This window comes from Mesoplodon densirostris, chromosome 6, assembly GCF_025265405.1.
Source record: "Mesoplodon densirostris isolate mMesDen1 chromosome 6, mMesDen1 primary haplotype, whole genome shotgun sequence".
Lineage (NCBI taxonomy): Eukaryota > Metazoa > Chordata > Mammalia > Artiodactyla > Ziphiidae > Mesoplodon > Mesoplodon densirostris.
In genome coordinates this window covers 27358494-27385496 of record NC_082666.1, presented here as the reverse complement: position 1 = coordinate 27385496, position 27003 = coordinate 27358494, and positions in this window count along the sequence as shown.

The window sequence follows — 27003 nt, the reverse complement described above, 5'->3', positions numbered from 1 at the left end:
ACCTGAAAACCCCTATGTGTGGTGATGCTGGACTACTGCAATTTGGTATAATTATCCTGGTGAGAGCCACTGGTCAAGATCACTTGCCTTTGGGATTTCCTTAAAAGGAGTAAATATTTTAGCTGCCAATTGTTCACAGAAAGAGCAGATCCTGGGGCAGAAAATGAGGGTTGAGAAGTGAGGCAAAGATAAAATCCTTTATCTATCTGGAAATTAGATCTGGCCTCCAAAGTGTCACCAGCCTTGAGGACACCATCAGGGACCCACCACTCTGGATCCAGGCCTACAGAAGATAATAGAATCCTCATCTAGAAGTTGTTTAGGTCACACTCCATGTTGAAAACTTCCCTTCCACTGTTTTTGAAACATCATTAGTTTTGTCAGTGTTGTGGTCTGGACTCGGCCATCTCACAGCAACACACTCTGGGAAAGGCTTGTGCCCATACTCATGCAAAGAAGTAAAACAAAAGCTGCCAGTCAGGAATCTTATGGTGACCTAAAGCAGAGTGAGCAAAGGCTTATGTACAGAGCAACAGGGAAGCCAAAACTCCAAAGCCAGATGGCTTGACAATAGGACAGATTTTTTAGTACAGGATTTAGCATCTGGGTTTCCAAAGAACCTGGTGAAGACTGTATTTACTGCTGGAAGCCAGAGTAGAAGTAATAAAGACTTTGAATATAGGATATAGGATATTCATGCAAATGTGTTCTCACAAACAGATGAGGCACACAACCAGTTAAAAGTATAAAAGGAAATTTTAATTTTAGTTTGGATTTAAAAAAAAACAAAAAGCAGTGAATTCAATTTCAAAGACAAACGTGCTGCAGCTGAAGCTCTAACAAAAAAGCTAAAAAAAAATTAAATTTGTTGGATGTGCATGTACACACACACACGTGTGTGTGTGAGAGAGAGAGAGAAAGAGAGAGAGAATCGTATTAGCCTTCAATATATCCACATCTATTAACACTAAGGAAATGGAAAAGAATTTTGTTAGACGTTAAAATTTGTATCAGATTATGTTTTTGCTGGTAACCAACTACTCTGAATATGAAAGTCTGATTCAATTTGTGGTGTCCATCAATTGATGCCTTCAAGCCTCAGGACACATTAACTTATGATAAATAATAAGAACTGAGCTCTTCCAAAAAAGATGATGGTGTGAGCACAGGGACCAACTTCCCCAGCAGATGCCAACTAGAATGACCCCATCCAGATCTGACTCTACCCTTGCAACTGAGACTGTATTTTGGGGTATCCTCGGGCATCTGGTCCTGCTCTGCTCTGCATTAGATTCCTTACCCCCTCCTCCACAATGCCAGCTGAGAGTCATTACTGGATAGAATCTAAGATTGAACACTGGTAGATAGAACTGACTACCTCCCAGCACTTGATTCTCCACCCACCCACCCACCCACCTGTCCTAACCAGGAAGGAAACCCAGTCCTCCTCTCTAGTTCATTCCAACATCCCTTACTCTTATCAACATATGCTCAGCCAAGGATAAATTATCCTTTTTCCTATCACCTTCTGATTAATCCCCACTATACTTTTCCTTGGCCCAAATATTTCTACCAAGTGACTGAAGTCCTGTCTGGTTGACTCCAAACAGATCTCCTAATAGATCTAATTTCTCAGTGAATGTGCTACTATAGATTTATATGAATCTTCAATTGAATAATTTACCAAAAATTTATTGTCCATTCTGTGTGCCCAACATCATGTCAGACCCTAACTACACTTCCCAAAATATACCAGCCTTAGAAATATTTTTTATTTAGTTAATAATTTCGTATTTTACTAACCAGTCACAAACATTGTTTATCATGTCCCAGGAATTGTTCTAAGTGCTGTTACATAGATTAACTCATTTAATCCAATCACCTAATATTTACTGACTGCCTAATGTGTACATAAGTGTTAGACACTGTAAAGGGAATAAAAAATATATAATTCCCTAACTTTCAAGATCTTGAAATGTAGTCGAGTAGATAAGTAAAGCTTTATCTTTACTTTAAAGGATACAGGTGTTCACAGGTGTTTTAAGTAAAGCACTCCTCCCTAGTGCTTTAATTATAACAGGTTAATGACAAACACATGCCTTCATTTCCAGAGAGCATCTCTACCTTGGCTCAAACTTCAACCACCTCCTTGTCCATTAGTTCTAAAATATGAATAAGGAGAGTCTAATTCTTACCTCTTCATGTCTCACGTGGAATATTCAGTGTTCCATGCATAACAAAATATGTGTAGAATCGAAGTGTGAGTTAAAAAAAGTTAAAGCAAGAATCAAGATTCATCACATAAAACAAACTTATAAAACCTAACTGTAAAGGGCCTTAATAATATGACAGCACAGCTCCTTTTTCACCAAGGAAGTGAAGAATTGGCATGTGGTTTTAGTTTTACATGTTGCAAAAGCCAAAAATGAGTATTAATGCAGAGTCAAATGCTAGTTTCCAAGAAATAGGCACAAATCTGAGTTTGAACCCTCTTTTGCCCAGCAAATCCATACTGAAAATGATAAAGCATTTCTCTAGGTTTAGTTTTCTTTAGGGGTCATTCTGAGATAAGGGCAAGAGAGAGACAAAAGAAAGACTACAGGAAACCCATTCCCCAAAAAAGTCTAAGCATTCATATATTCAGTTACTTAATAGGCATTTATTGCATGCCCATTATGTGCATGATACCTTGCAGAGCAAAGGACCTTGTAATCTAGTGGGAGAGACACTGAGAAATCAGGACTACATGACCCGTGCTTCCTATAGGAAGCTACAGAGCACAAAAGATCACCTAACCCACCTGGGGCACCACATCCGGACTAGATTACATGCAGAACAAAAGGACCACTCTGCAAATATTTCAGATGGCTCTCCAAGGCAAGGGTAGCATTTGAAATACCTTCTCAAGCAATACCAAAGCCAATGTTGAAGACCTTTGGGTGAAAACCATAGGCAGGTAGAGAAAACCCTCTTCTGGCCTTTCATATCTATCTGGAAGTTTGTGCTAAACTAGCTCAATATATCTGAACAGTAAGATACCCAAACTTTAAAATGCTCTTCACTTTATAGTAATGTGCTTAGTGATATAACGATGCTTTTGACCACCTAAGAAAGATGTACTCCTATGAAAAATTAGCTAACCTAATCTTAAAATAACCTGATAGTCTGGAGGAAAAGATCATATATACCTTCTCCCAGTGTGACCTGAAAAACAATTCTTGAGAAAAAGAATCTCATCAGCTTACTGTCTTTCTAATCTCCTGTCTTAAACTATCTTTAATATGTTTTTAAATGTAGATAGTTCTTTACGCCAAAGTATAGCATGAATAAAAATACTGTAAATGTAGGTGTGCACACTTACAGGCACCATTAAGTATTTTACGTACTATAATGCTATAATACAGATTCTCTCCCACTGAGGAAGAAAGAACTGAAGTAGAGTATATAACAAAGAATTTATAATTTAATTCTGTTTTCCCATCAAACCCTACAGATTTTAATAGCTTAACCAGCTTAATGTATTGGTTTTCTCTTTTTCACTCAATTAGCCTATGATTGCATTAAGTAGGTTACTAATGCAGTTGATTAAATGAGGTCTTTTGAAAGGACCTGATGATTTTAATGCTCCTGCCTAAATAATAAAAATCATTAGCATTAAAGTATGACTGTGTGGCAGGGAAAACAAAAGTTCATCAAGGATTGAGCTAGTGGAGGATGGATGCTCTCTATCTTTAATTAAAAATCACTTGTTGGGACTTCCCTGGTGGTGCAGTGGTTAAGAATCCACCTCCCAAGGCAGGGGACATGGGTTCAAGCCCTGGTCCAGGAAGATCCCACATGCCGTGGAGCAACTAAGCCCGTGCGCCACAACTACTGAGCCTGTGCTCTAGAGCCCACGTGCCACAACTACTGAAGCCCGCACGCCTAGAGCCCCTGCTCCGCAACAAGAGAAGCCAACGCACCGCAACGAAGAGTAGCCCCTGCTCACTGCAACTAGAGAAAGCCCGCACGCAGCAACAAAGACCCAATGCAGCCAAAAATAAATAAATAAAATAAATAAACTTTAAAAAAATCATTTGTTAATACTGAAAAAGAAAGAAATGGAAAGTCAACATGGAAATAAATGAATATTTAGAAGTCAATGTTAAGTTTACCAAGAGAGCTAGGGGCTGGAAACTCATCTATTTTTAAAATATTATCATGGTTCAAAAAGTTATTTCCATAAGTTTCAAATATTCCCATTTAGCATTTAAACACCAGAAAGTCTCACTTTATAGTTGCACTGAAGTTTCTTATTATCAAAGTGAATGTCAAAAATACAGGGAAAAGATTAAAGAGTAAATAAAGATAACTAGAATTTCCATTTATGGCACTATGGTGGATGAGAGGGGATGAACAGCCCTCTCAGGGTTGAAACAGTAACATGTTGCATAAAATTATGAAATATTTTTTAAATGCAATTCAATGTAAAACTGAGCAGGTAATAAAGTAAGGTACAAAGCCCAAAAGTGCAGTGAAAAGAGGCTTAGGCAGATAAGCAGACACCAAAACTGGCTTTTTTTTTTTTTTTTTTTGTATTTCAAATTTAACTTAGGTCTTCTTTTTCTTTTATTGAAATAATAGTTGACATACAATATTATGCTAGTTTCAGGTGTACAACATAGTGATTCAACATTTAAATACATTACAAAATGATCACCACTATAAGTATAGTAACAATCTGTTCCCATACAAAATTATTACAATGTCGTTGACCATATCTCTTATGCTGTATATTTCACCCCCATAACTCTTCTTAATCTTTGGCTCTTCTGTGAGAATTTTAAGATCAGCTTGTGGTATTTCATGAGACTCTCTATTGGGATTTTGATTGGCAAGAGAGAGGAGATATGGGGATATATGTATATGTATAGCTGATTCACTTTGTTATAAAGCAGAAACTAACACACCATTGTAAAGCAATTATACTCCAATAAAGATGTTAAAAAAAAACTGGCTTTTATCTTGAGGTTTCTGCTGAACCATAGGGACCTTAAACATCTGCTTTGATGACCACATGGATCTCAATGGAAAGAAGCTCATTCCTAGGGTCTACTGTTTATGCTGTGATATAAGATCTCATTACATTATGGAACGTAACGTATGGAAAACCTATTGTTGCAGCAACCATTTATTGAAAACACTGTGTTTTCCCAACTGATCTGCAATCAATGCCCATTCTGTTGTAAATAAATTATAACTTATTAAAAATGAGTAAACAAATAAAACTACACATAAAGCTGGAACACCTCGGTCTCAGCAAAATGAGCCCCACCGCACAAAAAGGGATGGCCAAATCTTGCCTGTTTTTGCTTTATTACTAGGTAGAGGGGGTAAAAAAAAATCCCCTGATAATTAATAACAAGCTAGTTTGTACATGAGTTTATATACAGTCTGAATTCACACCACCTTTGAGAACAAAAATCCTCAAGCAGAGAATTTAACTCAAGGTGGTCCCAATTTGGTAGTTCCACTGAGCAACTGGCAGAAACCAATGCTAATCCTTCCTAGAGGAACCCAGTGTCAATCCAGAGCTCATCTATTTCCCAGAGATAAAATTCCAAAGAAAACGAAGAGACCACAGTAGAAAGAAAAGTTACTAAACACACAAGGAAAATAATGCATTATGAGTGAGAAACATATAACAGACCCAAAAAAGATCTGCAAATGGTATTCTCAAGTACCAAAAATAAAATAACCATATTGAATATAATTTAAATAAATAAAAGAGAGGCTTGAAACTATGAGAAAGAAACAAGAGCCCAGAAAGAGTAATTAGGCACACAGAATTGGAACCAAGTAGAATTCTAGAAATAAATATTAAAATAAATGAAATTAAAACTTCAATGAAGGGATAAAATAAAACACAGCTAAAAAGAGAATTAGTGGACAATAAAATAGATACTTAAAATGACCTAAAATGAAATCTAGAGAGATAAGAGATGAAAATAATGAAAACCAGGTTAATGACATCATCAAGATGGTGACATAGGTTGTTCTTAACCTCAGTCCCTGATGCAAGAAGACCATCTAGCATCTATCCATAGATAGCTTGCCATTGTAAAAAAACCAGAACTCTGGGGGTAAGGCTGAAACACACCCCTGGACCACAGAGACCAAGAAAGACCACCTTAGAAGGGAAAGAGGAGAGGTTTCACTTTGAACACATTGCCCCTCCCTCAGGCTGGCACAGCATCACACTAAGAGGGCCTACATTTTCTTCAGTTGTTAAAAGAGATCCCAAGGTGGACATGTGACTTCCCCAGCTTTGCAGGACACTTTCCAGGAGGCCCCCTCAGGTCTCACAAAGCAGGGGGAACCTGCCGGACCCAAGCACTGGCGATCAGATAGAGACAGGGAAGAGGACAGGTTTTATAGCAACCAGTGCTCAGATCTGACACTACAAAAATACAAAAAATCAAAGACACTACTATGAACAATTATATGCCAATAAACTGGACAACCTAGAAGAAATGGAAAACTTCCTAGAAACATACAACCTACTCAATCATACAAACACTCAATCATGAAGAAACAGGAAATCTGAACAGACCAATAATGAGTAAGGAGCTGAAGCAGTAATCAAAAACCTCCCAACAACAACAAAGCCTAGGACTAGGACGTTTCATTAATGAGTTCCACCAAACATTTGAAGAAGAGTAGATACCAATATTCTTCTCAAACTCTTTCAAAACTATAAAGTGGGGAATACAGTCAAATTCATTTTACAAGGCCAGCATTACCCTGAATGCAAAGCCAGAGAAGGACACTACAAGAAAAGAAAACTACAGGCCAATACCCCTGATGAATACAAATACAAAAGTTCCCATGAAAATACTAGCAAACTGAATTCAACAGAGCATTAAAAAGATTGTACAATATGATCAAGTGGGACTCACCCTTGGGATACAAGGATTCAATACACACAAATCAATAAACGTGTTACATCACATTAACAGAATGAAAGATAAAAATCAAATGATTATTTCAATAGAAGCAGAAAGAGCATTTAATGCAATTCAACATCCTTTCACGATAAAACTCTCAACAAATTGGGTACAGAAGGATGTACCTCAATGTAATAAAGGAGATATATGACAAGCCTACAGCTAATATCATACTAAATGGTGGAAGGTTGAAAGCTTTTCCTCTAAGGTCAAGAACAAGACAAGGGTGCCCACTCTCACCACTCCTATTCAGCATAATACTCGAAGTTCTAGCCAGAATAACCAGCAGAGAAAAATAAATAAAAGGCATCCAAATCAGAAAGAAAGATGTAAAATTAGCTCTGTCCTCAGATAATATGACCTTACATATAGAAAACCCTAAAGACTCCACCAAAAAACTATTAGAACTAATAAATGAATTTGGTAGAGTTGCAGGAATCAATATCAACATACAAACATCAGCTGTGTTTTGTACACCAGCAATGAATTACGTGAAAAAAATAAAGAAAACAATCTAATTTACAATAGCATCAAAACAATAAATTACTTAGGAATAAATTTAACCAAGGAGATGAAAGATCTCTACACTGAAAACTGTAAGACATGGATGGAAGAAACTGAAGAAAGCACCAGAAAAATGGAAAGATATCCCACACTTATGAATTGGAAGAATTCATATTGCTTAAATGTCCATACTATCCAAAGTCATCTATAGATTCAACGCAATCCCTATCAAAATTCCAATGGCATTTTTCACAGAAATAGAAAAACAATCCTAAAATTCTTGTGGAATCTGAAAAGCCTCAAAATGTCTAAAGAAAATTTGAGAAAGAAGAACAAATCTGTAGGCACCACAATTCCTGATTTTAAACTATATTATAAAGTTATAGTAGCCAAAACAATGTGGCAATGGAATGAAAACACACACACAGAACAGTGGAACAGAATTGAGAACCCAGAAATAAACCACTGCATATACAGTCAACTAATATTGATATCTGACAAGACAGCCAAGAATATTCAATGGAAAAAAGATATTTTCAATAAATGGTGTTAGGAAAACTGAATAGCCATATGCAAAAGAATGAAACTGGGTCCCTATCTTATAACACTCAAAATAACTTATTCAAAATGGATTAAAGACTTAAATGCAAGACTTGAAACCACAGAGCTCCTAGAGAAAACACACAGAAAAAGCTCCTTGAAGTTAGTCCTAGCAATGATTTTTTTGGATATTTAACCCAAATGCTCATGTGACAAAAGCAAAAATAAACAAGTGGGACTGCATCTAACTAAAAAGCTTCTACACAGCAAAGGAAATCATCAACAAAATGAAAAGACAACCTATGGAATGGGAGAAAATATTAGCAAATCATATACCTGAAATGGGGTTATTATCCAAAATATATAAGGAACTCATAGAACTCAATAGCAAAAAAATTTAAAAATAAAAATGGGCAAAGGACCTGCATAGATATTCTTCCAAAGAAGATATACAAATGGCCAACAGGTACATAAAAAGGTGCTCAACATCACTAATCAACAGGGAATGAAAATCAAAACCACAATGAGATACCTCACACCTCTTAGAATAACTATCACATTATCAAAAAGATAAGAGATAGGTATTGGCAAGTATGTGAAGAAAAGGGAACCCTAGTTCACTGTTGGTGGGAATGTAAACCGGTACAGCCGCTATGGAAAACAGTATGGAAGTCCCTCAAAAAATTAAAAACAGAACTACCATTTGATCCAGCAATTACACTTCTGGGTATATATCCAAAGGAATGAAATCACTACCTCTAAGAGATTATCTTCACTCCCATGTTTATTGCACCATTATTACAATAACAAAGACATGGAAATAAACTAAGCATGTGTCAATTGATAATGGATTAAGAAAATGAACATGTATACAATGGAATATTATTCAGCCATTAAAAAGAAGGAAATCCTGCCATTTGGGACAACATAGATGAACCCTGAGGGCATTATGCAGAGTGAAATAAATCAGAGAAAGAAATACTGAATATGTGGAGTCCAAAAATCTGAATTCACAGAAACAGAGAGTAGATTGGCAGTTGCCACTGACAAGGGGGTGGGTGAAATGGGTGAATGTAGTCAGAGAATACAAACTTCCAGTTATAAGATGAATAAGTTTTGGAGAGCTAATGTACAACATGATGACTATACTTAACAATACTGTATTGTATACTTGAAGTTATTAAGAGAGTAAATCTTCAAAGTTCTTTCCACAAAAAAATAAAAAGAATAATAAATTAATAAATAATAATAACAATAAATTAAATACAGCCAGAAAGAAAGGACAATGCACCAACAAAGGAACGATAATCAGACTGACAACTGACTTTTCAATAACAACAATGGGTTACAGAACATAATTACAACATGCTAAGAGAAAACAACTGCCAAACTCAAGTAATATAAAACCAGTGGAACTATCTTTCTAAAACAAAGTTCTACATATAACAATATGTAGATTACCTTCAAAGACTGTAAGTTTTTTAAAAACTCTAAAAGATGTACTTCATCAGAAAGAAGACAATCCGAGGTAGAAAGTCTGAGAAGAAATGTTGAGAAAATATATTAGGAAGTATATGGTTATACTTAAACACACATTTACTATAAAACCTAGTTGAGAATATATTAAATGACAAAATGTCATTTCAAATTATGAGGAGAAATGATGTATTATTCAATAAATGATATTAGGAAAACTGGCCAGACACTAATTAAAAGTAAATAGGCAGGGCTTCCCTCGTGGCGCAGTGGTTGAGAGTCCGCCTGCTGATGCCGGGGACACGGGTTCGGGCCCCGGTCCGGGAAGATCCCACATGCCACGGAGCGGCTAGGCCCGTGAGCTGTGGCCGCTGAGCCTGCGTGTCCGGAGCCTGTGCTCCGCAACGGGAGAGGCCACAACAGTGAGAGGCCCGCATACCACAAAAAATAAATAAATAAATAAATAGGCAGATCTTACATTTTTTGAATTCCAGATTTATTAAAACTTAAATATAAAACTAAACTGACAAAACTGTTTAAATGTATGCAAAATTTTGATAATTTTTGATAGCAAAGATATTTCTAACATGATGGCAAAGTCAGAAATCACAAAAATACTGATTTAGTGCTAATTAAAAACTGGCAAAGATATAAGAAAGGTAGTGTAAAATAACACGTAAAAAATATTTGCAATATAAATGATCAGGAGATAATTTAAGAACTCATACAAATCAAAATTAAAAGGACAATGACTCCATTTTTTAAATGAGCAAAGCATAAGATCTGACATCTCACAAGAGTGAAAACAAATGCTTAATAACCATGCAAAGCAAGCAACATCCTAATTAATGAAGGCCACGAATATTACAACAATTACGAGCTATCGATTTTTCTTGTGATGTGGGTTAAGTTTAAACTGAATAATTCCCATTGTCCAAGAGGGTGTTTAGGCACATTTGGCAATATATATCCTATCGTTTGGCTTCATTCCCCAACTTATGTGAATTTAGCCTAATAAATTGGAAAGAATATAATGACATATGTATAAGGATGTTCATTATAGGGCTGTTTAAAAGAGTAAAAACAATTTAAAGGGCAAAACTTGTTTGGGAATACAAGACTGCTTAAATAAATAAGAGAAAACCTACAGTGGACTACTACACAACCTTTATAAATGCTGATTCATAAATTGGCCTCCATACATGAAGGGCAAGGAGAGACTGAAGAAAGAGGCAGACCATTCCAGATTGGCAGGTGTTAGTTTTAATAAGCAAGGGAACTTACGAGGCTTACCTTGAGCAGCTGCAAGACAGTAATCTCCATACCTGCCCACCAGAACCTTAAAAGTCTGTACAGAGTCCTTAACTGGGTTCAGTGGATGGTCTCAAAGACACCTTGTTCTCTCAAGGTTATCTCCTTGAAACAGCTCTGGCTATGGGAATGGTGGACGGGATGTACATTCCTAGTACAAGGAAAGAGGTAAGGAGCCTCCAATTGCCCAGATTTAGCTCGAGGGTCAATTAGTTGTCACATCCTCTCAATAACCTCCTCCAACAATAAATTCTGATGACAAAGAAAGATGCCAATATAATACTGGTAAATTACTACTATCTTGGTAGGGAAAAAGGTAGGGGTAAAAAGGCTAAAAAATTATAGGTACAGTGTGATGTCAACATGTTTATCTGAAAAATAAATATGCATATAATATATAAATTCATACAATCTGAGTAACTATTGCAGAATATTTTTGTCTTTGTAGTTGAACCACCAGAAGATACTCCTATGAAAAACTTTAACTCCAAACCATATTTTTGACAGTGTAATGATCCACAGTTTTGTACATTTTAGAGTTCACTATGTTTGAAGGCAACTAAGCTGAAAAAATATGCTAATTTTTCCTTCTTATCACCATCATGTGCAAATTACACATATTCTTGATGAACGCAAATGTTACTAAATCCTGCATGTAAATGATATTTAAGTTTTGATGGTTTCACTGATTCTTTAGCCAGTATACCTCCACAAATTACATACTGCATACCCAGAACCCACAAAATAAAATTCAAAATTTCTAGAATCCAATCAAAGTTTACCAAGCCTGCAAAAAACAGGAAACTATGATCTAAACTGAGGAGAAAAATCTATCAGAGTTGACACAAATGTTAGCATTAGTAGACAAGGACATTAAAAGAGTTACAACTGTAATCTATAAATTAAAAAAGTTAAGTAGAAACATAGAAGATATTTTTAAAAACCCAAACTGAATTTCTAAAGATTATAACTACAATGCATAAAATGAAAATACACTGATGGGATTAATGGAAGAAAAGAAATTACAGAATAAAAAATTAGTGAACTTGAAGACATACCAATATCCAAAGAGAAAAACAAAGAGAAAAGAAGAATTTTTTAAATAACATAGCATCAGTGAACTGAAGGACGAATTCGAGGGTCCTTAATATATGTGTTTCTAGGGGCCCCGAGAAAGAGGGAGAATAAAAAGAGGACAAAAATATGTTTGAAAAATTTGTACCTGAAATTTTTCCAAGTTTGATTTTAAAAAAACTATCAACTCAAACATCCAAGAAACTCAATGAACTCCAGATAAAAGAAATGAGAACAAAATTATACCAAATTACATCAGAATCAAATTGCAAAAAAGTGAAAAAGACAAAGTTTAAGAGTAGTCAGTAACTTCAGACTATACTACAAAGCTACAGTAATCAAGACAGTATGGTACTGGCACAAAACCAAAAAGATAGATCAATGGAACAGGATAGAAAGCCCACAGATAAACACACACACATATGGTCACCTTATCTTTGATAAAGGAGGCAGGAATGTACAGTGGAGAAAGGACAGCCTCTTCAATAAGTGGTGCTGGGAAAACTGGACAGGGACATGTAGAAGTATGAGATTAGATCACTCCCTAACACCATACACAAAAATAAGCTCAAAATGGATTAAAGACCTAAATGTAAGGCCAGAAACTATCAAACTCTTACAGGAAAACATAGTCAGAACACTCTATGACATAAATCACAGCAAGATCCTTTTTGACCCACCTCCTAGAGAAATGGAAATAAAAACAAAAATAAACAAATGGGACCTAATAAAACTTCAAAGTTTTTGCACAGCAAAGGAAACCATAAACGAGATGAAAAGACAACCCTCAGAATGGGAGAAAATATTTGCAAATGAAGCAACTGACAAAGGATTAATCTCCAAAATTTATAAGCAGCTCATGCAGCTCAATAACAAAAAAACAAACAACCCAATCCAAAAATGGGCAGAAGACCTAAATAGACATTTCTCCACAGAAGATATACAGACTGCCAACAAACACATGAAAGAATGCTCAACATCATTAATCATTAGAGAAATGCAAATCAAAACTACAATGAGATATCATCTGACACCAGTCAGAATGGCCATCATCAAAAAAATCTAGAAACAATAAATGCTGGAGAGGGTGTGGAGAAAGGGAACACTCTTTCACTGCTGGTGGGAATGTGAATTGGTACAGCCACTATGGAGAACAGTATGGAGGTTCCTTAAAAAACTAAAAATAGAACTACCATATGACCCAGCAATCCCACTACTGGGCATATACCCTGAGAAAACCATAATTCAAAAAGAGTCATGTACCAAAATGTGCATTGCAGCTCTATTTACAATAGCCAGGACATGGAAACAACCTAAGTGTCCATCATCGGATGAATGGATAAAGAAGATGTGGCACATATATACAATGGAATATTACTCAGCCATAAAAAGAAACGAAATTGAGCTATTTGTAATGAGGTGGATAGACCTAGAGTCTGTCATACAGAGTGAAGTCAGAAAGAGAAAGACAAATACCATATGCTAACACATATATATGGAATTTTTTTTAAAATGTCATGAAGAACCTAGGGGTAAGACAGGAATAAAGACACAGACCTACTAGAGAATGGACTTGAGGATATGGGGAGGGGGAAGGGTAAGCTGTGACAAAGTGAGAGAGAGGCATGGACATATATACACTACCAAATGTAAGGTAGATAGCTCGTGGGAAGCAGCTGCATAGCACAGGGAGATCAGCTCGGTGCTTTGTGACCTCCTGGAGGGGTGGGATAGGGAGGGTGGGAGGGAGGGAGATGCAAGAGGGAAGAGACGGAAACATATGTATATGTATAACTGATTCACTTTGTTATAAAGCAGAAACTAACACCCCATTGTAAAGCAATTATACTCTAATAAAGATGTAAAAAAAATAGTCAGTAAAAAAAAAAAGACATTATATTTAAAAGAGGTTTACAAAGGTGCACTAGGCAACTCTTGAGGGCGATAGATATGTTCACTGTCTTGCTTCAAGCTATCACCTCACACGGTATTATATATATATGGCTAGGTGTGGTGGTGTGGTTGTGCACACAACTCAAAGCTTATCAAACTGTATACCTGAAATATGTGCTGTTTATTGTACGTCAGTTATACCTCAATAAAGCTGTTTCTAAAAGGGCAGCTGACAGACAAGACCATAGATTTTCATCTTGGTCTTATATCTCAAGATCCCTTTTCATTTTGTTTGGTTTTGCCTTTGCTTCTATGTACATCCTCCAATAACACAGTCTTTGCTGTAACATGGTACAATGAGAAGAGCACTGGGTTAGAAACCAGAACCAAATTTTTATTCTGGTACTAAATATCTGTGTAACCCTTAGGTATTTGGTACTAAAATATTTGTTACTAGAACCTTGGACTCTCTTTTTTCATCCAAAAAAATAAGGAGGTTTACTGGATAATCTCTTAAATTTCTTTAGCATCCATGATTTCCTGTGAATCAGATTAGAGGTAACACAAAAAGTTTCCTCACCTCAAAAGTGATTCCAGAGCAGCAGTAGGGCTTGCACCTGGGCACAATTCTAACGGATACAGAGAAGCAATAACAGAAGAAAGAAATATTTGTTATTCCATAGGTTTCCAGCTGCTGTACATTGGAAAGTTCCCAGGAAAAGTACTGATCTGTATATTCTGTATCAACTCAGGGAAGTCATTAAGGCAACAGTAAAAAAGCAGGCATCTCTGTCCTGTTGTCCTGGGTAAGATACAGACATCTTCCCACAGGGCTGGCACAAGGGGGCCCATTTTGAATCACAAATGAGGGCTTTCGACTAAACAATCAGTGAAGGCCCGCCCACTTGCTCCAACCTTCTATGATTTACATTTTTATTGTAGAATGAGAATTAAAATGGAAACAGATGAACATTTTTCACACCCAGTCCCAGTTTCCTGTGAAATGTTTCTGCACAAAAATGTTTAATTGCCTTACAGAACTCACGAAGATGATTCAATGCCTCTTTCCTCTCCAAATGTATATAACTATTAACTATGCTTGTACAATATAGAAAACATGGTGTTTTTCGATAATCTGCAAACGAACATGGACAATATTCTCTGAAATATCTACCACTGGTATCTATGTCAGCAGATGCTTGTGGAATCTTGCTGTGCTTATTTCCCCTTTTGGCTTTGGCCTTTAAGAATATTTGTATCTTTTTCAAGTGTATTTAAACAAAACAAAAAATGGAGCAATTTTTCTCAAAAAAATGTTTCTTACATTTATGGGTGGGTGTAGCAGATAAGCCCAACAGCCATTCCTACCTGCCATTCCTCTTCCACCTGCCTGCCTTCATTTAAGTTTCAGTACATTCCCAGCTTATTCTTGAAGCTAGGAGTGGCCACATGACACAGTTCTAGCCATTGGGACATAAAAAGAAGTCAGACAGTGGCTTCTGAGAACTTTTGCTTATTCTGATGAGATTTATACATTCCCCAGGACTTATCCCAAACCCAGCCCAACCCACCCCATAGCACTTTCTTCCATCCCTGAACACATGTATTATGTCTGAACCTTCAATAGCTATAGTGCAACCATTAAATTACCAGTCAACATACCAAGAACAAAGGGGGAAAAGACAGAAAATGCTGAGGTCCCTAATAACATAGTTGAGTCAAAAAAGATAAATAAACAAACTAATAAACACCTATTGTTTAAGCCTCTGTTAGCCAGGCTGTCAGTAGTTGCAGCAGAACATATTCCTTATTGATACAGTAGGTTTGGGGAAAAGGATTGGTTGCCTTTTAGTTTGAGAGTATATGCATCACTTGCAAAACAAATGAAATTAATTCTGTTTTTTATAAATTTATTTATTTATTTTTGGCTGTGTTGGGTCTTTGCTGCTGTGCGCAGGCTTCTCATTGCTGGGGCTTCTCTTGTTGCGGAGCACGGGCTCTAGGTGCGTGGGCTTCGGTAGTTGTAGTGCACAGACTTCAGTATTTGTGGGGCACAGGCTTCAGTAGTGTGGCTCGTGGGCCCTAGAGCACAGGCTCAGTAGTTGAGGCGCACAGGCTTAGTTGCTCCGCGGCACGTGGGATCTTCCCGGATCAGGGCTCGAACCTGTATCCCCTGTATTGGCAGGCGGATTCTTAACCACTGCACCACTGTCCCTGAAAGTAATTCTTGATTGTTTATTTTTTTAAATATTTTTTTAATTAATTTATTTATTTTGGCTGTGCTGGGTCTTAGTTGAGGCATGTAGGATCTCTTTAGTTGCAGCATGTGGACTTCTTAGTTGCGGCATGCATGTGGGATCCAGTTCCCTGACCAGGGATCAAACCCGGGCCCTCTGCACTGGGAGCGCGGAGTCTTACCACTGGACCACCAGGGAAGTCCCAGGTCATTTCTTAATATTAAGAACACCACCATTATTTAACAGGGCTATTACACATTGTCTTGGTTTCCATCACCATTCCAAGGAAGAAATATTAGCCTAATATCATCTCCCCAGATAAACAGCATAAGAATATATATATCATGATCCAGTTTCTATTCCTGTTCCTATTACCAAAACCATACTTTAGTATTTAGCATAAGCATGTTATCTGCCTCAAAAGTCATGGTCATTTCATTCACTCAATAATAATAGTTAAAAGACCCACTATGTGTCACATACTGTCATTTCACATTTTCAACTGATAAGTGCAGATACTTGTCAATCCTTGTCATCCAATGTACTTCAAACTCTAGGGATCTATATTTTTTATACCTGGGAAATAGTAAAATAGTTATGATTTGTTATGTTATTTTAGCTATACTGAAGTCTATATGAGGGATCAGCAAACCTGGTCTGTAGAGGACCAGAAAGCAAATATTTTAGGTTTTACAGGCTATAAGGTCTCTGTTGCAACTGCTCAGCTCTGCCATCGTGGCACAAACATAGCCATAAATGAGGTGAAAATTAATTAATGTGACGGGAATAAAGACACAGACCTACTTGAGAATGGACTTGAGGATATGGGGAGGGGGAAGGGTAAGCTGTGACAAAGCGAAAGAGAGGCATGGACATATATACACTACCAAACGTAAGGTAGATAGATAGTGGGAAGCAGCCGCAGAGCACAGGGAGATCAGCTCGGTGCTTTGTGACCGCCTGGAGGGGTGGGATGGGGAGGGTGATGCATGAGGGAAGGGATGTGGGAACAGATGTATATGTATGACTGATTCACTTTGTTATAAAGCAGAAACTAAAAAAAAAAAAAAAAAAAAAAAAAAAAACTTTATGGACACTGAAACTTGCATATCATATAATTTTCAGATGTCACAAAATATATTTCTGATTTTTTTTCAACCATATAAAAATGTAAAAGCCATTCTTAGCCCTTGGGCCATACAAAAACAAGCAGCAAGCCAGATTTGGCCCACAAGCCATTAGTAAATGAAACCTGTTGTTTTACCCTGCATGCTTCAGTCACCAGATTAAGTCCATCTTACAGGATAAGCAAACAGAAACTTTCAAAACCTCACTAATGTTTCATGAGTAGTTCTTTCTAACAAAGTGTTCAACAGAATCTCCAATGTGCACTGCTTTAAAAATAAGTGATTCTAAATTTCTTAACCCCTGCTTTCATTTATATGGGGAAAATCAGCCTTGTTCATAACAATAGGCAGCATTACCATGAATGCATTATGATCTGAAATCACATTTCCAATGAAACTGATAATCCCCATGGATACTGCATCTACAACACAGGGGAGTACCCCATTCTTTTCTGTGCTCATCCCTGCTATCTTCCCCCAGAGATCACCCCATCATGGCTGTTCTTCTCCTGTCACATAAGCACTCTGGCAGGGTAATAAAGGAAGGCATTCTTTGACCTGATTTTAGACATCTCTAGTGTCTTCCCTGAGTTTAGTCTGGCCACTAGAGATGTACACAGTGTCCTCTTTCATAAAGAAGTTAATGGGACATGAGAATGCTAATAATAAAAATAGCATTAAATAGAAAAAATTGTTTTATCATTCCTGGCAAAAAGAACAAGACAACATTATATATAGAGTATAAAAAATGATGGTTCTTTTCATTCTAAGGCTCAGAAATATAACTCCAAAGAATGATGTGGCCATTTTTGACAATTATTATCTTTATTAAGATCATCTCCTATGGAAGCAGTGTGGTTGATAGGAAAGCATGGTGCCTAACCTGCTGTGTGGTTTGGGGGAAGCCACCCCATCTCTCTTGGCCTCAGTTTCCTTGTTCCTTAAGGGAGGGTGTTGATAACACTGACGTCAAAGGTCCCTTTCGCTGCGCTCATGTTCTAAGAATCTCCTGCCCAAGAGAAAGCACTTCTCCCCCTTCCTCTGTTGCTGCCTCAATCTCAGTATGTACTTGCAGATTTGTGGCTTCACATGCATTTCTCCACTTTTTTTACAGTGAGGTGGAAATATCTCTAGGCATGGGGAGGCAGCTATCCCAGGTGTGCTAATGGGAAATGAGCAGAAAACAGCTCAGCCAGCCTTGTGCCTCTCCTGCCCCAGGCTCTTGGGTGAGGTGCAGTTCCTTGGAGAAAGCAAGATGGGTGCTCTGCTTGTCTCCAAGGGTGGCAGACATGCTCCTTCCCCCACACTTGGGTCAGAACCATCACACGGGGCCACCACCATCACCACCACTAGAGAGATTTACATCAGCTTTCTCTTCCATCTCAAAAGTTGGATGGTAATAAGAAAGCATCTCCATTACTGTAGATACTGTGAAGCAGCCACTGTGCTACATGCTCTGCACATGTTATCTCATTTCATGCCATGACACTCCTAGGAAGTCAGTACTTACTATTATCCCCACTGTATAGAAGAAGAAACTAAGATCCTTCCACAGTTAAGTGACCAAGCCAGTTTCCAAGGCAAGACCATCTGATTCTCAACCTCTTCTTTCTAGCGTTTTCCACAGCCTCACCTCACCATGGTAAATTCTCGAAGGAAACATTTCAACAACGTCATCGTCATTATTATTATTATTCTATTTTTTAAAAAGAAATCTCAAGGGAACTTGGGGATAAAAATGTCTAGACAAGTATTAAAAATTTCCATTCCAAAAAAAAAGATCATCTCCTATGCACATTTGGCATCCATAAGTCATATGAATTATCTTTTTTTTTTTTTTTTTTTTTTTTTTTTTTGCGGTATGCGGGCCTCTCACTGTTGTGGCCTCCCCCGTTGCGGAGCACAGGCTCCGGACGCGCAGGCTCCGGACGCACAGGCTCAGCGGCCATGGCTCACGGGCCCAGCCGCTCCGCGGCATATGGGATCCTCCCAGACCGGGGCACGAACCCGTATCCCCTGCATCGGCAGGCGGACTCTCAACCACTTGCGCCACCAGGGAGGCCCGAATTATCTTTTTATGATCAACTATTTTCTGATTCCTTCATTTTGCTAGCCAGAAACAGAAACCAGCACATTATGAAAGCCTCAGGCAGCTATGGCCCACCCACCTTTGTCCCATTCATTCCGACCTATTACCCTTTCCATGGTGCACACCTGCTTCTAGGACTGGAGCTCTGCCCATATTTCCATTATTTTTGGCTAGAGTCCTATTAAATGAAGGTGACTTTGATTTCCAGGCTCAATAAAAAGACTTGAGGATGGCTAGGTGGTATGGATAGTGAATGATTTGCTGAGAGAATCTACTATTAGTAAGGTACTATGCTAAGCTCTTCATATATTTAATACATATGTCATATTATTCCTTTTACTTGGCAGTACCACAGATGAGGTGCTATTATCATCATCTTATAGATAACAAAATTGAGGCTTAGGGAGCTGAAGAAACGTACTCAGGTTCACACTGCTAGTAAGAAGGTGATACCCTTCCATTGCACCATATTGCCTCCTGGATTCTAGTTCTTTCCAGCCTCTTCCCCTAGAGTCTGAATTTATCTCCAATTTCTCCATATTGATATGGGAAGATTTCCCAAAACACATGGTAGTGGATACTCTGCATTGATTTTGGATTACCTGGAGCTATGTCCAGCTTTTCCTTCAGAATGAACTTGAGACTATCATGTTTGAGCAGCCCAGGTGTTTGCTCCAGGCCACACCTCTATCACTGGACAACTTCTCCAGCCCCTATCTTGTATCCTAGGGAACAGGTCTCACTCCCTCCCTGACAGCTCAGTATTTCTGAATACCTAGTACACCCAAACCATGTCTACTTGAGTCACGTTATTTCACTGTAAATCTTTGAATGCTTAATCATACCAATGAAAAGGAGCAACACTGTCCCACCTTAAACAACTCCTTAATAATAAATTGCATAATATTACTTTATGCAATTAGATTTGAATTTTTTCTATGAAATTAAAAATTCCAATGAAACTATTATTTTTAATGGTTTTCAAGTACAAGATTCTGGAAGGTGTGATGGTATGTGCAAGGATATACATGGAACTTTTATTATGTATTTAAATAATTAGACCTAGTCCCAATTTCAAAAGTTTGAATAAATTGTCTAGTAAATTTATATCTACCACAGCTGTAAGAGAGTTCTGTTTTGCATTGCATAATGAGGGCATATACAGCTGGAACTCATCCAGGCATACGCCAAATCCTGAAATAGTTGCAGTTGTCTTTGATATCTCTTCACTTCTTCTGTGGTACCTCTCTCTAGATACCCTACTACTGTCATGTATCACCCAGACATGCCCATACAGAAACCCCTGAACTCCAGACCTTTCCCATTCTCATTTTTGTCCCTATCAAAATTATCTGTCCAGGTTCTCATTTTCTCATATTTTTTATTTCCAACAAAAAAATTATCCACAAAACAGTCTAATTATAAGTGCCTTAGCATATCTCCCTTCAAAGGTAACAAATTATCATTTTGGCTCCCAAGATTGGAAGCTAAAGGTCACTGGTCAGGACAAGGAGAGTTAAGATAAAGGATTTCAGATGACCTCAAAAGCACAGAAGGTTGGACAGCTTGGCAGATGGCCAAAAGGTATGGCAGGTACAGATGGCAGCAGTCCAGTACCTAGGGATTCAGATGGCAGTTAACTGACAGGAGAAAATAACCAGGCAGGTGGCTTATGGCACAGGCTCAGCTATTTTAAGTTAGGTCAGGCACAGGGTCAGAAAACCAGTAATATTAAGTCTGAGAAATAAGGAATTAATTAAAAACTGAATAATTTTACCTGAAGGGCCTGGATTGCTTAACAATGTCCCTCGCCAAATTTGGCATAGTTTTGTCCAGCTGTGGTTAACCACGTGAGTCTGAGAATGAAAGGGATGTGACATTCAAAGAAGGAGTAACTGGACAGCATCTGAGGGGCTAAGGTTAAGAAAACCACTGACCAAGTTCATGAACAAAGCTTGATTATTCCCCTCCTTTGGGAGAGGGCATATTTATAGTATAGGGAGGACTGCTATGACCAAATCCATTCTAGATGCAACACTCAAGTCCATTATATGGGAGGAGGGGTGCGTTCAGAGATTAGTTCCACCTGGGAGCAGAAGGTTGCACATGGAATTGAGAAGGAAAAGTCAACAGAAAAGAGATGACATTTGAGCTTGATTACTGAGCATATAGGAAGAAAGGCATTCCAAGCAGGGGTTACAGCAAAAACAAAGGCAAGGAGGCTTAAAAATATACATTGTACTTTAGGACTTGTGGGTTGTCCAGTGTGATTAGCATACAGGCAACATGGTAGGAAATAGCAATACACACATACATACACACACACACTCATATACATATATAGTTGTTGTTAAACTTTAGATTGTGAAGGTCTTTGACTATAACCCTTAGGGAACTGAACTTGACCTTAAGGAAACCCATTTAAAGATTTTAATCAAGCACAGAGGCACAATCAGTTTTGTAAAATCACTGATAAGAATGCAAAGGATGGGGACTTCCCTGGTGGCCCAGTGGTTGGGACCTTCCAATGCAGGGGACGTGGGTTTGATCCCTGGTCAGGGAACTAAGATCCCACATGCAACAAGGCAACTAAGCCTTCACACCACAACTACTGAGCCTACACACTCTGGAGCCCACGCACTCTGGAGCCCACATGCCACAACTAGAGAGAGAAGCCCATGCGCCACAATGAAGAGGCTAAATGCTGCAACAAAGATCCCACATGCCGCAACTAAGACCCAACACAGCCAAATAAATAAAGAAATATTAAAAAATTAAAAAAAGAATCAAAGGATGGATTGGAAGGAGAGAACCACAGCACAGAGACCAGGTTCATCAAAGGTCAGTTATGACAATCCATGCAGATGATGAGTGGCTAAAACAGGGCAGTGGTTATGGGGAGGGAGAGGAAAAGACATCTTCAGCAGTCTTTGAGGGGCAGAATCAACACAACTTAATAACCTATTTTACATGGAGGAAGAGAAACACTGAGGTTCCTAACTTAAGCAACTGAGGATAAATGAGATGGTAGTGGATAAGTGAGATGAAGACAAAGAAATATGAGAAGATTTGGGTGAGCCTGAACCAAGATGGTGAAGTAGAAGGACGTGCTCTCTCTCCTTCTTGCGAGAACAACAGAATCACAACTAACTGCTGAACAATCATCGACAGGAAGACACTGGAACTCATGAAAAAAGATATCCCACATGCAAAGACAAAGGAGAAGCCACAAGGAGATGGTAGGAGGGGCGCAATCACAATAAAATCAAATCCCATAGCTGCTGGGTGGGTGACTCACAAACTGGAGAACACTTATACCACAGAAGACCACCCACTGGAGTGAAGGTTCTCAGCCCCACGTCAGGCTTCTGAACTTAGGGGTCCGGCAATGGGAGGAGGAATTCCTAGAGAATCAGACTTTGAAGGCTAGAAGGATTTGATTGCAGGACTCTGACAGAACTGGGGGAAACAGAGACTCCACTCTTGGAGGGCACACACAAAGTAGTGTGTGCATCAGGACCCAAGGAAAGGAGCAGTGACCCGAGGGGAGACTGAACCAGACCTATCTGCTAGTGTTGGAGGGTCTCCTGCAGAGGCAGGGAGCATCTGTGGCTCACCATGAGGACAAGGACACTGGCAGCAGAAGTTCTGGGAAGTACTCCTTGGTGTGAGTCCTCCCAGACTCTGCCAGTAGCCCCAACAAAGAGCCTGCAGTCTCCAGTGTTGGGTTGCCTCAGGCCAAAGAATCAAAATGGAGGGAACCCAGCCCCACCCATCAGCAGACAAGCAGATTAAAGTTTTACTGAGCTCTGTCCACCAGAGCAACAGCCAGCTCTACCCACCACCAGTCCCACCCATCAGGAAACTTGCACAATCCTCTTAGATAGCCTCATCCACCGGAGGGCAGACAGCAGAAGCAAGAAGAAATGCAATCCTGCAGCCTGTAGAACAAAAACCACATTCACAGAAAGATAGACAAGATGAAAAGGCAGAGGGCTATGTACCAGATGAAGGAACAAGATAAAACCCAGAAAAACAACTAAATGAAATGGAGATAGGCAATCTCCCAGAAAAAGACCTCAGAATAATGATAGTGAAGATGATCCAGGATTTCGGAAAAACAATGGAGGCAAAGATCGAGAAGATGCAAGAAATGTTTAACAAAGACCTAGAAGAATTAAAGAACAAACAAACAGAGATGAACAATACAATAACTGAAATGAAAAATACACTAGAAGGAATCAACAGCAGAATAACTGAGGCAGAAGAATGGATAAGTGATCTGGAAGACAGAACGGTGGAATTCACTGCTGCGGAACAGAATAAAGCAAAAAGAATGAAAAGAAATGAAGACAGCCTAAGAGACCTCTGGGACAACATTAAACACAACAACATTCACATTATACAGGTCCCAGGAGGAGAAGAGAGAGAGAAAGGACCTGAGAAAATATTTGAAGAGATTACAGTCAAAAACTTCCCTAACATGGGAAAGGAAATAGCCATCCAAGTCAAGGAAGCACAGAGAGTCCCATACAGGATAAACCCAAGGAGAAACACACCAAGACACATAATAATCAAATTGGCAAAAATTAAACACAAACAAAAATTATTGAAAGCAACAAGGGAAAAATGACAAACAACATACAAGGAAACTCCCATAGGTTAACAGCTGATTTCTCAGCAGAAACTCTACAAACCAGAAGGGAGTGGCATGATATACTTAAAGTGATGAAATGGAAGAAACTACAACCAAGATTACTCTATCCAGCAAGGATCTCATTCATATTCGATGGAGAAATGAAAAGCTTTACAGACAAGCAAAAGCTAAGAGAATTCAGCACCACCAAACCAGCTTTACAACAAATGCTAAAGGAAATTCTCTAAGCAGAAAACACAACAGAAGAAAACGACCTACAAAAACAAACCCAAAACAATTAAGAAAATGGTCATAGGAATATACATATCGATAATTACCTTAAACATGAATGGATTAAATGCTCCAACCAAAAGACACAGGCTTGCTGAATGGACACAAAAACAACACCCATATATATGCTGTCTACAAGAGACCCACTTCAGACCTAGAGACACATACAGACTGAAAGTGAGGGGATGGAAAAAGATATTCCATGCAAACGGAAATCAAAACAAAGCTGGAATAGCAATGCTCATATCAGATAAAATAGACTTTAAAATAAAGAATGTTACAAGAGACAAGGAAGGACACCACATAATGATCAAGGGAGCAACCAAAGAAGATATGACAATTATAAATATATATGCACCCAACATAGGAACACCTCAATACATAAGGCAACTGCTAACAGCTTTAAAGGAGGAAATCAACAGTAACAAAATAATAGTGGGGGACTTTAACACCTCATTTACACCAGTGGACAGATCATCCAAAATGAAAATAAATAAGGACACAGAAGCTTTAAATAGACCAGATAGATTTAATTGATATTCATAGGACATTCCATCTAAAAACAGCAGATTACACTTTCTTCTCAAGTGCGCATGGAACATTCTCCAGGATAGATCACATGTTGGGTCACAAATCAAGCCTCGGTAAATTTAAGAAAATTGAAATCATATCAAGCATCATTTCTGACCACAACACTATGAGATTAGAAATGAATTACAGGGAAGAAAACGTAAAAAACACAAACACATGGAGGCTAAACAATACATTACTAAGTAACCAAGAGATCACTGAAGAAATCAAAGAGGGAATCAAAAAATACCTAGAGACAAATGACAATGAAAACACGATGATCCAAAACCTATGGGATGCAGTAAAAGCAGTTCTAAGAGGAAAGTTTATAGCTACACAAGCTTACCTCAAGAAACAAGAAAACTGAAATAAAAAATCTAACCTTACACCTAAAGGAACTAGAGAAAGAAGAACAAACAAAACCCAAAGTTAGTAGAAGGAAAGAAATCATAAAGATCAGAGGAGAAATAAATGAAATAGAAACAAAGAAAACAATAGCAAAGATCAATAAAACTAAAAGCTGGTTCTTTGAGAAGATAAACAAAATTGATAAACCCTTAGCCAGACTCATCAAGAAAAAGAGGGAGAGGACTCAAATAAATAAAATTAGAAATGAAAAAGGAGAAGTTACAACAGACACTGCAGAAATACAAAGCATCCTAAGAGACCACTACAAGCAACTCTATGCCAATAAAATGGACAACCTGGAAGAAATGGACAAATTCTTAGAAAGGTATAAGCTTCCAAGACTGAACCCAGAAGAAATAGAAAATATCAACAGACCAATCACAAGTAATGAAATTGAAACTGTCACTAAAAATTTTTCAACAAACAAAAGTCCAGGACCAGATGGCTTCACAGGCAAATTCTATCAAACATTTAGAGAAGAGCTAACATCCATCCTTCTCAAACTCTTCCAAAAAACTGCAGAGGAAGGAAAACTCCCAAATCATTCTATGAGGCCACCACCATGCTGATACCAAAACCAGGCAAAGATGCTACAAAAAAAGAAAATTACAGACCAATATCACTGATGAATATAGATGCAAAAATCCTCAACAAAATACTAGCAAACAGAATCCAACAACACATTAAAAGGGTCACCATGCATTTTTTATGTATCCACTTTGTTCCATGTATAACCAGTTTATTCTTTTATTTCTTTTCTTTTTAAAAAAATTTCTTTATTTAATTTTATTTATTTTTTTTACAGCAGATTATTAGTCATCAATTTTATACACATTAGTGTATACATGTCAATCCCAATCGCCCAATTCATCACACCGCCACCCCCACCCCCCTGCCGCATTCCCCCCTTGGTGTCCCCACGTTTGTTCTCTACATCTGTGTCTCAGTTTCTGTCCTGCAAACCAGTTCATCTGTACCATATTTCTAGGTTCCACATATATGCATTAATATATGATATTTGTTTTTCTCTTTCTGACTTACTTCACTCTGTATGACAGTCTCCAGATCCATCCACGTCTCAACAAATGACCCAATTTCGTTCCTTTTCATGGCTGAGTAATATTCCATTGTATATATGTACCACATCTTCTTTATCCATTCATCTGTCAATGGGCATTTAGGTTGCTTCCATGTCTTGGCTATTGTAAATAGTGCTGCAATGAATGTTGGGGTGCATGTGTCTTTCTCAATTATGGTTTTCTCTGGGTATATGCCCAGTAGTGGGATTGCTGGATCATATGGTAATTCTATTTTTATTTTTTTTAGGAACCTCCATACTGTTCTCCATAGTGGCTGTATCAATTTACATTCCCACCGACAGTGCAAGAGGGTTCCCTTTTCTCCACACCCTCTCCAGCATTTGTTGTTTGTAGATTTTCTGATGATGCCCATTCTAACTGGTGTGAGGTGATACCCCACTGTAGTTTTGATTTGCACTTCTCTAATAATTAATGATGTTGAGCAGCTTTTCATGTGCTTCTTGGCCATCTGTATGTCTTCTTTTGAGAAATGTCTATTTAGGTCTTCTGCCCATTTATTGATTGGGTTGTTTGATTTTTTTAATATTGAGCTGCATGAGCTGTTTACATATTTAGGAGATTAATCCTTTCTCAGTTGTGTCACTTGCAAATATTGTCTCCCATTCTGAGGGTTGTCATTTCATCTCGTTTATGGTTTCCTTTGCTGTGCAAAAGATTTGAAGTTTCATTAGGTCCCATTTGTTTATTTTTGTTTTTATTTCCATTACTCTAGGCAGTGGATCAAAAAAGATCTTGCTGTGATTTATGTCAAGGTGTGTTCT